This window comes from Cherax quadricarinatus, chromosome 23 (assembly GCF_038502225.1).
Source record: "Cherax quadricarinatus isolate ZL_2023a chromosome 23, ASM3850222v1, whole genome shotgun sequence".
Lineage (NCBI taxonomy): Eukaryota > Metazoa > Arthropoda > Malacostraca > Decapoda > Parastacidae > Cherax > Cherax quadricarinatus.
This window is the reverse complement of record NC_091314.1, coordinates 40,884,922-40,900,569: the sequence shown is the minus strand read 5'-3', so window position 1 is coordinate 40,900,569 and position 15,648 is coordinate 40,884,922.

Genomic DNA, 15,648 nt, shown 5'->3' with positions numbered 1-15,648 from the left:
TCTCTTACTCAGAGACCAAAGAATACGACATGGAGAGGAGTAGCTCAATAATATCGAAATATTCCCGATAATCCCTCGCCATATCGTGGCCTATTTTATTCAGTCTAGAGTATATAACATGTTTGTATGTTATTTATAGTGTTTATTATATCATATTAGATCAATTCTGATAGACAAATAAGCCGTAGAGTTGATATATAAGAGTAATAATGAAGTGATTTCTCCTGGCACTCTCTGGAGCGGAAACACTGCCTAGCATTCCCATATGGTTCCTGGTTGTCTCTAAGTCTACGGATAAGCTCCGCCTACTGTTTTATGATGCCAAATAGTCATTTATTATATTAGAAAGAATAATGCAAGAAAAAGCGATAAAAAACAAGGAAAAAAAATCCAAAATATATACGGGCCGTGAGCAGACTCGCTACCAATATCACCGTCACCATACCTCAGTGCTGGTGGAAATGATATTGGGAAGGGTAGGAGAGAAGAGCTGCTAGATAAGTACAGGTCAGCTATAGATTCCATTATGTCTAAGGGAGGGATCCCAATCATATGTAGCATCTTGCCTAGAAGGGGAGTAGGAAATGAATGGTTGTCTAGGGCAATTGGTGTAAATTGCTGGCTAGACAGATACTGCAAGGAACTTGCAATCCCATTCATTGACAACTGGAACAACTTTTATGGCAAACATGATATGTATGCAAGGGATGGGGGTACATCTCTCTGGGGCTGGAGTGGTAGCACTTGCAGACTCGATTGAGAAGGCCATTGGTGAAATGCCTATGATTTTAAACTGATGGAAGATAGAGGTATGGGTGTGTGTGGGAAACAAGCAGGTTGCAACACTTGGGTTGGAAACAGTAAATGTATAAAAGGCATTCAGCATGAAGTTATAAATAAAGACAATAGATCAGGTCAGCAAACAAAGGGGGACAGCAGAGGGCAGCAAGGGACTAGCTCCCTTAAGGTTTACTATACTAATAGCAGGAGTGTAAGAAATAAGATAGATGAGCTAAGATTAATTGCAAGTGCAGAAAACATAGATATTATTGCTATAACAGAGACCTGGCTCAATCTGAAAGATAGAGAGATGCCCTCTGAATGTCACATACAAGGCTATAAATTATTCCACACTGACAGGGTCAACAGGAAAGGTGGTGGAGTAGCGATGTATGTCAGAGACAATTTAAATTGTTGTGTTAGACAAGATATTAAATTAGAAGCGTCAGCCACTGAATCTGTTTGGTTACAGCTTCTCGAGGGCCGAGAAAAACTAATTTTGGGTGTGATTTACAGGGCCCCAAATCTTGATAGGGAGTGCAGTAAACTTCTATGGGATGAAATTCGTAAGGCATCTACATACGAAAATGTCGTGCTAATGGGAGATTTCAACTATAGACAGATTGACTGGAGCAATTTGACAGGAAATTTAGAGTCAGGTGACTTTCTTGATACGATCCAGGATTGTTTTTTAAAACAGTTTGTGACAGAGCCAACTAGGGGAAATAACCTCCTTGACTTGGTTCTTGCCAGTAGGGAAACACTAATTAATAATCTTGAGGTTAATGATGAGCTTGGGGAAAGTGATCACAAATCACTCAGTTTTAATATATCATGGAATTCCCCTAATAATGGCAATCAAGTCTCCGTCCCTGACTTTCGCTTGGCTGATTTCATAGGACTGAAAAATTACTTAGGTGGGCTGAACTGGAATGACCTGACTAAGGGTCAGGTAGGTGGTGATGGTTGCCGATACGATGCTTTCCAGGGCATAGTTCTAGCTGCTCAGTCAAATTATGTTCCAAATAGGGAAATCAGATCAAACAAAAATGATCCTAAATGGATGAACAATAGATTAAAATATCTGATTGGTCAAAAGAGAGGCATATATAGGCAAATCAAAAGAGGAGAGGGGCAATTGAGAAATCGATATATTCAGTTAAAGAGAGAAATAAAAAAGGGAATTAGAAAAGCAAAAAGAGATTATGAGGTTAAAGTTGCAAGAGAATCGAAGACTAACCCAAAAGGATTCTTTCAGGTATACAGAAGTAAGATCAGGGACAAGATAGGCCCACTCAAAAGTTCCTCGGGTCAGCTCACTGACAGTGATAAGGAAATGTGTAGAATTTTTAACACATACTTCCTCTCAGTTTTTACACAGGAGGATACCAGCGATATTCCAGTAATGATAAATTATGTAGAACAGGACGATAATAAACTGTGCACTATTAGGGTCACAAGTGACATGGTCCTTAGGCAAATAGATAAATTAAAACCTAACAAATCCCCAGGCCCTGATGAACTGTATGCAAGGGTTCTAAAGGAATGTAAAGAGGAGCTTAGCACACCTTTGGCTAATCTTTTCAACATATCACTACAAACTGGCATGGTGCCAGATAAGTGGAAAATGGCAAATGTGATACCTATTTTCAAAACAGGTGACAGTTCCTTAGCTTCGAACTATAGACCAATAAGCCTAACCTCCATAGTGGGAAAATTTATGGAATCAATAATTGCCGAGGCAGTTCGCAGCCACCTTGAAAAGCATAAATTAATCAACGAATCTCAGCATGGTTTTACAAAGGGGCGTTCCTGCCTTACGAATTTATTAACTTTTTTCACTAAGGTATTTGAGGAGGTAGATCATGGTAATGAATATGATATTGTGTATATGGACTTCAGTAAGGCTTTTGACAGGGTCCCACATCAGAGACTATTGAGGAAAATTAAAGCACATGGAATAGGAGGAGAAATTTTTTCCTGGATAGAGGCATGGTTGACAAATAGGCAGCAGAGAGTTTGCATAAATGGGGAGAAATCAGAGTGGGGAAGTGTCACGAGCGGTGTTCCACAGGGGTCAGTGTTGGGCCCCCTGCTGTTCACAATCTACATAAACGACATAGATGAGGGCATAAAGAGCGACATCGGCAAGTTTGCCGATGACACCAAAATAGGCCGTCGAATTCATTCTGACGAGGACATTCGAGCACTCCAGGAAGATTTGAACAGACTGATGCAGTGGTCGGAGAAGTGGCAGATGCAGTTTAATATAGACAAATGCAAAGTTCTAAATGTTGGACAGGACAATAACCAAGCCACATATAAACTAAATAATGTAGATCTTAATATTACGGATTGCGAAAAAGATTTAGGAGTTCTGGTTAGCAGTAATCTGAAACCAAGACAACAGTGCATAAGTGTTCGCAATAAAGCTAATAGAATCCTTGGCTTCATATCAAGAAGCATAAATAATAGGAGTCCTCAGGTTGTTCTTCAACTCTATACATCCTTGGTTAGGCCTCATTTAGATTATGCTGCACAGTTTTGGTCACCGTATTACAGAATGGATATAAATTCTCTGGAAAATGTACAAAGGAGGATGACAAAGTTGATCCCATGTATCAGAAACCTTCCCTATGAGGATAGACTAAGGGCCCTGAATCTGCACTCTCTAGAAAGACGTAGAATTAGGGGGGATATGATTGAGGTGTATAAATGGAAGACAGGAATAAATAAAGGGGATGTAAATAGTGTGCTGAAAATATCTAGCCTAGACAGGACTCGCAGCAATGGTTTTAAGTTGGAAAAATTCAGATTCAGGAAGGATATAGGAAAGTACTGGTTTGGTAATAGAGTTGTGGATGAGTGGAACAAACTCCCAAGTACCGTTATAGAGGCCAGAACGTTGTGTAGCTTTAAAAATAGGTTGGATAAATACATGAGTAGATGTGGGTGGGTGTGAGTTAGACCTGATAGCTTGTGCTACCAGGTCGGTTGCCGTGTTCCTCCCTTAAGTCAATGTGACCTGACCTGACTAGGTTGGGTGCATTGGCTTAAGCCGGTAGGAGACTTGGACCTGCCTCGCATGGGCCAGTAGGCCTTCTGCAGTGTTCCTTCGTTCTTATGTTCTTATGTTCTTATATAAACGACTATAATTTCTTGGAGAAACGTCGTAGAACATTCATTCTGGTACCATTGTGTTGCCAAAGAGTTAAGCTATTTTTCGGTATATATAACTCAATTTCCATAATTTTTCGATTTTTGGGTGAGCGCGCGCGGAAATTTGCCCTAAGTAAGTAAGTAAGTAAATTTATTCAGGTATACACAATACAGTTACATGGAATTATCATACATAGCAGCATATGTGTAGAGAACCTAGGATAACCCAAAAAAGTCAGACAGAGTGACTTATTTCCATTGGGGTCCTTTTACCTTATAACCTTTATATTATAATAATAAGGTAAAAGGACGCCAATGGAAATAAGTCACTCTGTCTGACTTTTTTGGGTTATCCCAGGTTCTCTACACATATGCTGCTATGTATGATAATTCTATGTAACTGTATTGTGTATACCTGAATAAATTTACTTACTTACTTAGGGCAAATTTCCGCGCGCGCTCACCCAAAAATCGAAAAATTATGGAAATTGAGTTATATATACCGAAAAATAGCTTAACTCTTTGGCAATACAATGGTACCAGAATGAATGTTCTACGACGTTTCTCCAAGAAATTATAGTCGTTTATATCAGGTATGGTGACGGTGATATTGGTAGCGAGTCTGCTCACGGCCCGTATATTTTTTGGATTTTTTTCCTTGTTTTTTATCGCTTTTTCTTGCATTATTCTTTCTAATATAATAACTGACTATTTGGCATCATAAAACAGTAGGCGGAGCTTATCCGTAGACTTAGAGACAACCAGGAACCATATGGGAATGCTAGGCAGTGTTCCCGCTCCAGAGAGTGCCAGGAGAAATCACTTCATTATTACTCTTATATATATCAACTCTACGACTTATTTGTCTATCAGAATTGATCTAATATGATATAATAAACACTATAAATAACATACAAACATGTTATATACTCTAGACTGAATAAAATAGGCCACGATATGGCGAGGGATTATCGGGAATATTTCGATATTATTGAGCTACTCCTCTCCATGTCGTATTCTTTGGTCTCTGAGTAAGAGAAAACGGGTTTGAAGAGGATAACTACACTAAAACATCAGTTTACTACTCAATAGACCCAAACAAACGCGATTTTCGCGATTTTTTTTTTTTTTTTTTTTTTGAGACGGGGGCCGGCCGGCGCTCCCGGCCGATATCTCGCAAGTAACTTATTCACCTAAAGTCCATAATTCTTCCTTTACTACTTAATTAAATGGAATAATATTCACAGAAATTGTAGAATAATGATTTCTCTAATTTCCCCCAAGAAATTTTTGGAAATATTCCAAATACTTTGGGAATTATGTGGGAGTAAAGGGCAGATTTTTTTTGCAATATTCCTGGAACTTACAAACTTTATTTTTTTGTGAAATAAGGATAATGTGGAAATTATTTAATTTCCGAAGCGATAGTGCCCAATAAGTGTTTAATGTGTTGATTTGGGTCAAAATGTATTTGCATTTTTAATGGAACCTGCTGGGTTCCCGCTGCGCCTGCGCAGATGTGCAGGGGGTGGGGGGTCGAGCTGGGGCAGGGGGTGGCGGGAGTGTTTTGAATGGGTGAGGAGGCTGAGAAAACCGGGAATGAGGAAACTGGCGTTCACGGCGGCCTAAGGATCAATATAGGCCTCAATTCATAATAGGAAGTGTCGTGACTGTCCCTAGTGAAGAGTGAGGGAACGTGATTTACGGGACCACCGTAAAAGGGTGGTAAAATTAGTGAATAATGTTCGACCGGGTGTGACAGGTGCGCGGCCATGGTGTGTGTCCAGGGGAAATACCCGTGTGTTAATCCTCGCTCATCGGCCTCAGATCTTAATGGAGTGACCTCTAATGTGTATAATAGTTATGAGACATTAAATCGTCTTGTGAATGGTAATGTAATCAGTGATAATAACATTGAGTTAAGAGAATGCGGGATGTGAAATAGATCGCCCTGCTCCGAGTGAACGTGTGACTCTCGTACCGAGGATAATGAAGCTTTATGGAATCACGACTTCTAAACCGGGACAAACCGACGGATACCTTGTCCTGCCGGAATAAGAACCGTGTCGGTGTAGCAGGACATCGAAATGAGATGGGGAATGGAGGAAATAAGGAGTATCAATCACCCACAGTTAAGTAACCCTTCTAGTTATAGCAGACTGATGCTGGCCAGTTAGGTATGTTGTAATTGGATAGGTTATGAGTGATCCAGCTACATCAAGTGACCACCAGAGAACATCTGGTAAGTGGTGGGATTATGTACAAATGTTTTTCCTTGATGGATGTATCCATGTGTATCCTACCCCCCCCCCCCCCTTCATTCAGCTAAACTAATATAATCTATACAGTCCACAATTAATTAGTAGCGCCGTGCTTGAGGGTGCTACCCAATTTATACTGGTCTCGGATAGATGTGGACAAGATTGTGAGGTCGAAGGGGCCGCCTGTAGTGACCAGAGGTGGTTTAAGTTTTCTCACATGTCTACACGGGGTGACTACGATAAACAATATGGTTGTCTCCCAATGAGATTACTTGTATGTATATAATGTTGAGGTACATACAGATAAGCACCCTATAAAATTTTCCACAGATAAGTTATTTAGAGGAAAGCTAAAGATGAAAATTAGTATTAGCATTGTTCTCTCGGCACCAAGTGTCCAAACAACCTTACGTAGTCCCATATAAGAATGAATGTGAGCACAAGGGCATTTTCAGTAAACCAGTCTTTTCTCAGTTGTTGTTTGAGGTATATTTTTGATAAATATTTTCAAGAAAGAGTGAAAACACTTTGTCTTGTGCACCAAAACTGGAGAAAATCGGACAGTAAACAAGAGTTACAAATTTTGCCCTACAGCATCCTTTAGCCCCTCTGGACTTCCCCTCAGAACCATGTGCAACTGGGAGCCTTAATTCCTGCAATATTCGGTCGGTATTAGTGACCTGCCTGCACCTTAGAAATTTCTGTTTCCAAGGGGGTGAGTATCCCCTAGTATAACTATGTAGAAAGTGACACTAGCTTCTAAGGCCTAACCACGAAGAGTCACCAGCACGTACCGATCATTTGGCCATCCAGCTGCACAAAGACCCACAGTTCAACTCACTTGCAAATTCCCCCCAGAAACAGGCCAGAAAACTGAGAAAGGGAGGTCGTGTCTTACTGTATAGGCCTTACGGAGGAGGACATCTACAGTACTTCGAGGTGCCTCCACCAGATTTCCCCAGTGCCTAGTATGTGTAGACACGTTGGGCACCACCTTGATGTTCACGGCACTTGTTACTTGGTTGGTGTCTGATCTTAGAAGAAGGCACAGCGGTCTCAAAACCCCGTGCCTCAGAATTCTAACTTGGGATGCCAGTTCTCCCTAGCTAATATAACCTAGTGTTTGCCTACATTATCAGCCTAGTACTACCTATGTTAAGGTCTTAGGTCTACATTATTATCTACAGTTGCCTCAATAGTCTTAACATTAGTTCACTAACAGTATAAACTACCTATCTCTTCCTCGAAGAGTAAATCTATCAATTAAATGTACCTTCCAACCGCCTTCGCCAACCCAGGTGTGTGTGTGTTTTGGGTGGCTGTAAGAGCCACCCAACCCAGCCGTTCCATCCATGACATGCTGGGATCTTTGTACGACATATCCGTTCTGTGGAACTTTAGGACCGAATAAATTTCCACAATACATGCACAACATACAACATATACATAACATACACATACCACGTTCAATCTATAGGTCGTGTATTATAAGTTAACACCGACTATGACTGTTGGTAGGTGTGTACCCTGTGACCCCCTCAGTGTCACATTACCCCAACACCTCTCAGTGGGACTGTCAGCTTCGTTCTTGTGAAAAGTGTGTTCTGAGAATTTTCTTGTGGTAGTCACAACAATAGAAGTATAGGTCATAAAAGAGGTTCCTATAAACAAAACCCTTCTTAAGTGTCACATTCTGGAGATGCCTCGCACCCAAATCAAACCGTCCAGTTGTGACATTAACTAATAATCAGCATACCATCCCTGTTCACAGTTCTTGCAATGCAGTTTCGAGGATGAGTCCCTCGTTGACGAACCTGCCCATGTCTTTGAGGAAGATGCTTTTGAAGATCTTGAACAGGTATTTCCTGATAATGACGACTCTCTTGCATGTTTGTACATACGAACTAGTGAAACTATAGTGCCTGATCCATACCAATGGTATGCCTGAATTGACGACTTGGTCATACCATTCTGGGGCCATCAGCTTGGATCCGGAATCAGCTTTCATTCACGTTAGTGTATGAAGTCCAGATTAAGTTTTTACAGACTTCTGCATTCACCAGTAATGTAACCAAGTGATCAGGCATTTTAAATACTATACATTCTATCTGGAAACCATCGCCTGCAACTTCTTACATGCAGGATGCTGTACAGTTGCCTCGGGTGTCAGAGGACGCTCAGACAACCTTGGGCACTGAAACTGTTCCTACGACTGCCACTCATTATGCCACCTCTTGTTGACATCACAGGTCGTTTGCGGGAAAATGTTTCTGCTGTGGCATTTGGTCTCACTAGTGTCAGTTATTGCTCATGTTACAGAAGGAGATAATGTATTAGTTGACAGTGAATCATGCAGGATAAAAGATTTGCTTGTCAATCCATCCTTGCATATTGTATGGGATAACAAGATCTATCTCTATTTAGCAAATGCTTTTAGTCAGAGTGTTCTGTTAGAGCAAACACTACTCTTGTTAACCTTGTCCATTAGCCATATCCTGTCCAGGAAATGGACAAGTTATCATCAGACCAGTGGATTGGTGCTATTTCTCCCAGGGAGAGTCTTTTCCATTGGTAGAAGAAAAAGATATCATTTCCACTGACTTCCCAGATGAAGTCACAAATCTGTTACCTGTGTTGAAGAAACGTCGTAGTGTCATTGCTTGGCCAGGCGAAAAGAAGGATTAAACGAATTTATTATCCCATCATATTGCTCTTGAATCTGGTACAAGACCTATTTATGTACCTGCTTATAGACTGTCTCATTCACAAATTGCTGTAGCAGAATAGTTAGTCAGTCCAATGCGTGATGATGGAGTCATCACTCATGATAATTCACCATGGAATGCATCAACGATTTTAGTATCTAAGAAGGATGGTACTTGGCAACCAGCAATTGATTTTAGGAAGTTGAATGCTAAAACAATTCCAGATCAATTTCCTCTTTCCAGTCTAAGTGATTTATTATGAAACACAGGAGATACAGTATTTTCAACTGCAGATTTATTACAAGGTTTTAGCATTACCTCTTCAGGAGGATAGCTGAGAGTTATCTGCCTTTTCTACTCCTACAGGTCATTTTTCATTTTCTCAGAATGGCTTTTGGTGTAAGATGATCTATTACATTTCCGAGGCTCATGACAAACATAGTATTTCGAAGTCTCGTAAGTATGGTATACTTAGACGATGTGACTGTAATGTCCAAAGATGTGGAGATGCATCTCAAAAGACTAGATCTGGTACATGGTAAGAAGCTAATTTAAAGATAAAACTTTCTAATTGTCATGTTTCTTGGTCTTGTAGTTACTGCCAGAGAGGTCGAGACTGGCCAGAGTAAAGAAAGTGCTGTTCAGAATTTTCCAACTCCAACAACTTCTGAAGCTGTAAGATCCTCTGCATACTTAGTAGGTTTTTATAGAGCTTTCATTCCTAACCATACCACAGGCTGGGATAGAACCCACGATCAGAGAGTCTCAAAACTCCAGACCATTGCGTTAGACACTGGACCAGCTAGGCACAATAAGATTCGTCCAACTAGGTATATTTCTACACCACAGGAAGGTTAGCATAGGCACCACTGTGACCACAAATGCAAGATTTTTTTACAGACGAATCCCTAGCTAGCGTGGCCGTGACGAGCTCTGGCTCAAGTCCCCTCTAAGCCTTTAACATGACTCACGAAATCGTAATGACACGATTGCAAACAAACCATACCACGGGCGGGGATAGAACCCGCGATCACAGCGTCTCAAAACTCAAGACCGTCGCGTTACCCTAATTTTTCTTCCATTGCATCTCCTCTAAGATGCTTAAGAAAAGTGCTTCTTTCACTTGGATGTTCCATCAAGAAAGGACATTCTAGACTTTAATAAACAAAAAAACTGAAAATGCCTAGCAACGTACAAAAACATACAAATGAAACTTATCGATTTCAAAATAAATTAATTATTAAAAATGAAATTTATGAGTTTCCTTCAGTTCCAAATGCTTCTGACATAATTTTGGTGAACATTACCCTGTGAACATTTTCCAGAACTAAGAAAATCTGCCCAGAGATATATCTGTTGTTTTTGGAACAACCTCTGCATCCGGTGGCAAGTATTCATCACCACTGTCAAGCAACTCCAGGTCATCTGGCTCTGGATCTGAGTCACTTTCCTCCAAAATGTAGACAAATTTGGTCTTCTCTTTGGAGGAACCACCATAAAACAATTTCTCGTTGATCTGGAAGGACAATAAAAACCATCTGCACATACCCAAATCACAACAGAATTCATATATGCATTAGAAAAATTATATTTACTAAAATTGCTACTTTGGCCTTGATGGGCAGGACCATTTATGAGCGGTCCATTTTCCTTGCACTTTTTTCAGTTGCATGGTTGGTATGCCGAGATGCAGTTTTATATATATATATATATATATATATATATATATATATATATATATATATATATATATATATATATATATGTCTTTCATATTTGTTCATCTTTCTAATATTACATTGCAGTTGCCATCATTAATAGCCAAAATGAGAGTAATCAGCTTTATAATATTAAATATTCATTTTCATCTTTTCCATTTTCATTATATGTATTTGATGAATTATTTTGGATAATGGGTTACGACCAATTTATGTTTGTGTGGCCTCACCTCTGCACTTCTCGCCTGACGCAAGCTGACGTCAGGGGTACGAGGCGTGGGTTAGGCAGTACACCTCTCTCAGTCTCCAGGTCTTCCTTTCCTGCTCATTTACTTTAAGAGACTACCTGTAGAATAGCATTATTCTATAGTCTCCCATAAGTGCGACTACTTGTGACACTTTCACTTAGTAGAAGCTCTCCTGTGTTGAAGAGATTTCAGTTACACTTGTCAAATTGTAAGTGTTTAAAACTTTGATTGTCTGAGGAAATTGAGAGTCTGTATCTTCATCAAATCTACCCATCAGCCAGAATGGAGGCCATTGTAACTATATATGATTATAAGTCTCTTAAAGTGTTTATACCTAACTGATAAGTAAAAGCTACCATTAAAATACCTTAAGATGGTAGAGTAATATCCATTATATTAAAAGAGATATTTCATAATTTTTTCTATCTCCTTAATACTAAAATTGATCTGCACAAGATATTGAATTGTATCATTAAATACAATTTCTTATTACGATTTCCCATGTGTATATTTCATACTGAAGATCCCCTAGATTCATGTCATAAATACTTTACAAATCCTATGGAACATCGTAATAAATGGTGACCTATAGTCCGGGAGATTGAACTTTGATATACACAATTTTAAGCATACAGACTTTTAAAATATGGCTTCATTATCCGCCAGGTTTGAAGATGTTACCGTTGAACGTTTGAATATGATAAAGTTAAAAACTTGTTGGCAAATAGCAAAGTCTCTAGGAGTCAAGTATGATAAACACTATACCGCGGTTACCCTATGGGCTATCATTCGGAATTTACTTTTCCAGAATCCCCAGAGGAAGAATATTGTGAGGAATTAGATGATAATAAAAGTTTAATCTTGCAATCTGACCAGCAGTCATTAGTAAATGGCATGGAAGTGCCTTCAGTAGTTACTAAAGACACATCAGTGAGACCTAAGTCTCCTAGATCAGTTTCGTCACAGGCTCAGACCACTTGGGAAACCCTAGATTTCATGGGTAGTACACCAGGAACTGCCGCATTCTTTATGTTAATGGAACCTAGAGCTCCGGTGAGGAACATTCCAGTTTTTTCCAAATGGAACTCCATTCAAATTCCTCCACAGATCCACTCTCCTGAACTATTTGAGAGATTAGAACGCTTCTTGAAATTACAAACTATGTACACTGAAGCCCAACATAAGTTTAAACAAGAAGAGTTCGAAAGAGAATCCATCAGACATGACAGACAACTCAACCCGGGATAAACGGAGGCTCGTCCGACGCCAAGAGTCCAGTCGTTCAATATTCATCAAGCAGCTGCCATAGTCCCCAGATTCTGTGAGGAAAACCTTGACACATTTTATTGAAGCCTTAGAAAATCAGGCTCAAATTATGAAGTAGCCCCAGGAACATTGGGCTGCCCTAATGCACATTTCTTTGATGGGCAAAGCACAAGCTAGCATGGCATCCTTACCCTTCGACCAATACTCTCAGTATGTGACGATAAAGAAAACTGTATTGGACACTTATGACTTGTTGCCTGCCAGTTATCTACGAGCATTCCGGACTTTAAAATGCAACCCACAGCAGTCCTGGGTAGAGTTTGCCCTAGCAAAACAGGCAACATTTGAGAGATGGCTTAGGGCTTCAAATTGCAATACAGTGGAATCCCTTTCTAAATTAATTGTAAATGAAGACTCCTTCAATTACTTGATGGACGACCTACATACTTAACCTTATCGGACATTCCATCACAACGCTAATAAAAACTGCTTCGATAGCCGACCATTATGAAATAGCTCACCATATGACAGGTGAGAGTAAACATCAAGAGGCTTTTCAGAAGAATCACAAGAAAGTCTCGAAGTCTGAAACAAAAGCATATACATCGCACCCTCCAAACTGGCATAATAATTCCACTCATGGAAAACAATTGAGTCTTAAAAGGGAAGATATTCTCCAACAGTTTTGTAGTTACTGCCACAAATTGGGACATTTGGAAAACAAGTGTAGAAAGAAAAATGAGCAGAACTATGAAAACACCAGGAGATACCCTACTCAAGTGATCTCCTCTCAGGTTCAAGTTAAAGCACAACATGTAGGAACGAACTTGAAAGCATCCCATCCAGAGACCCAACAGACAAGATGACTGCATTCCAAAAACCATTCTGAAACTGAGGTATGCAAGGCCATGGAACCTTACCTTGCTACAGGAAAAGTCGGCCTCGGCGAAAAAAGGTTAATCAACGTCACTACGTTTCGAGGCACCAGGAGTTATCTGTCTTTATTGAGGACAGACGGATTAAACCTTACTGAACACTCCGACACCAAGATAGAAGTCTTATTAGAGGCTTATGGTGGAGCCTTAATTAAAGTACCACTGCATAGTGTGTTTTTGGAAATCCCAGACTTTGTGGGTTAGATAACTGTTGGTATTTCCAGTAAAGAATTCCCCATTCAGGGTGTTGGACTATTGATCGGAAATGATGTATACCACCAGGGGATTTGTAAAGAACCGATGGTGATAAATAACTATTCTGAAGCCCACTATGCTTTAGAAGCATCAACCAAAGATCTGACATTATTTCCCTTAAATGTTATTACTCGTGCTATGTCTCGCTCGCAGATTGTGAAGAACCATCAGAAAATAAAGAGCTGGGCTTGGATTAGCTATTTAGTAATGTAATCCAGACTGGAACCTTTAAACTTAGTGAAGCCATGATTAACCCCGAGTGTTCCACTGGAAAAGGTCTCGGAAGAAATGATCTCATACAGGCTCAAAGTTTAGATCCAGACTTAAATCACTGTAGAAGTCTAGCAGTTTCTGAGGAACAGGCTAAACTATTAGAAAACTCTTTTTACAAAAATGGCATCCTTATGAAAAAGGAGACAAGTAATGGTTCCAAGAACGTGAGGAGTTTAGTAGTATTGCCAACTTCTTTCCGAGATACCACTCTTGAATTTTCTCACAATAGTCCTCTAGGTGGACATCTTGGAAAAAGGAAAACTTTAGGAAAAATAGTAAAACATTTTTATTGGCCTAAAATTGGGGAACGTGTGAGAAGATATGTTAAAGAATGTCATACTTGTCAGAAGGCAGGTAAGCCTACTCATAAACCCTCCCCAGCCTCCCTAATTCCTATTCCTGTATGAGGAGAACCTTTCTCTCATCTAATTATTGACTCTGTGGGACCCCTGCCAAAGACCCGTCAGGGAAATCAATATTTGTTTACAATCATGGATACTAGTACGAGATATCCAGAAGCAATTCCTTTGAAGAAAATTACTTCTTGGGTGACTGTTCATTCCTTATTAAAGTTCTTTTCTCGAGTGGGAATCCCCAGAGAAATTCAGTCCAGGGGATGAACTTTACTTCTAAAACTTTCAGAGAAGCAATGTACCACTTAGGTATAGAATCTTTGGTGTCCACTAGTTATCACCCTCAATCCCAAGGAGCTCTGGAACATTTTCACCAGACTCTAAAATCTATGCTAAGAGCATATTTTTAACAGTTTTCCCAAGACTGGGATGAGGGGATACCTTTATTATCATTCACTTTACAAAACAGTGAGCAAGAGAGTACAGGTTTCACCCCATTTGAACTAATATAAGGGCACCAGGTCAGAGACCCATTGGCTGCATTAAAAGATACTTGGACAGGCAAGACTGCCTGTTCAATTAAATCATTGCTAATTCTGATGCAAGAAAGGTTATCTCAAGCTAGGGAATTAGCCACTGAAAATTTGGCTAAGGCTCAAAGGAAAATGAAACTTTGGTATGACCAACGAGCGAAACCCCACTCATTTCAACCCAAAGATTTAGTGATGGCTCAGAGGTTAGTTCCCAGCCATGCTCTCTTACCACATTACCAAGGCTCTTACAAGATAGTGAGTAAAGGAAATGATGTAAATTATGTAGTGAAGATACCTGGAAAATGGAACAGAGTATTTCACATAAACCAACTGAAATCCTATCATTCCAAAACACTACCTTATCTACAATTGGAGAAAATGCATCATCAGGAGTCCCAAGAACCAACGCTCACCTTAAAAATTTTGAAGTTCTACACAATCTTGACGAACTTCTTAACAATCTGGATGATTCAAAAAGGCAACAAATAAGTAACCTCATAGTGAATTATAATAGCCTATTTGGAGATGTGCCAAAAACTTGCACTCTAGGGTATCGTGAAGTCGAGCTCCTCAATTCTCGTCCAATCAAACGACCACCTTATAGAGCGAGTCCGGCTAAACATCAGTTGTTGACGCAAAAAGTTGAGTTTCTTCTCGAACATGGCATGGCTCTCTTCCTCAAATAGATGACCTGATAGATGCCATCTCCAGCTCTACATTCGCTCACTTGATTTAGGGTATTACCAAGTTCCTCTTGCTCCAAAGGATAGAGACAAAAGAGCCTTTGCCATTAAAGATGGTTTGTTCAATTACCGAGTTATGCCCTTCGGTTTATGCAACGCGGCTCCAACCTTTCAGAGACTTATGAATGAGCTGACCCAGCCTTTGGAAGGAGTCGAGGCATATCTTGATGATTTGGTGGTGTTCAGTGACTTCAGGGAGGAACACCTCATTCAACTAGAGGCTTTATTCAAATCCCTAGAGAGCTATAATTTCACAGTGAATTTGGCAAAGTGTGCTTTTGGACAAGCCACTATTAAGTATTTAGGTTTTCAAACAGGACAAGGGAAAGTGGTCCCCCTTAACCTCAAAGTAAAAACCATTACTGAATTCCCTATTCCAAGTGATAGAAAAGGAGTGCAAAGATTTCTGGGTATGGTTA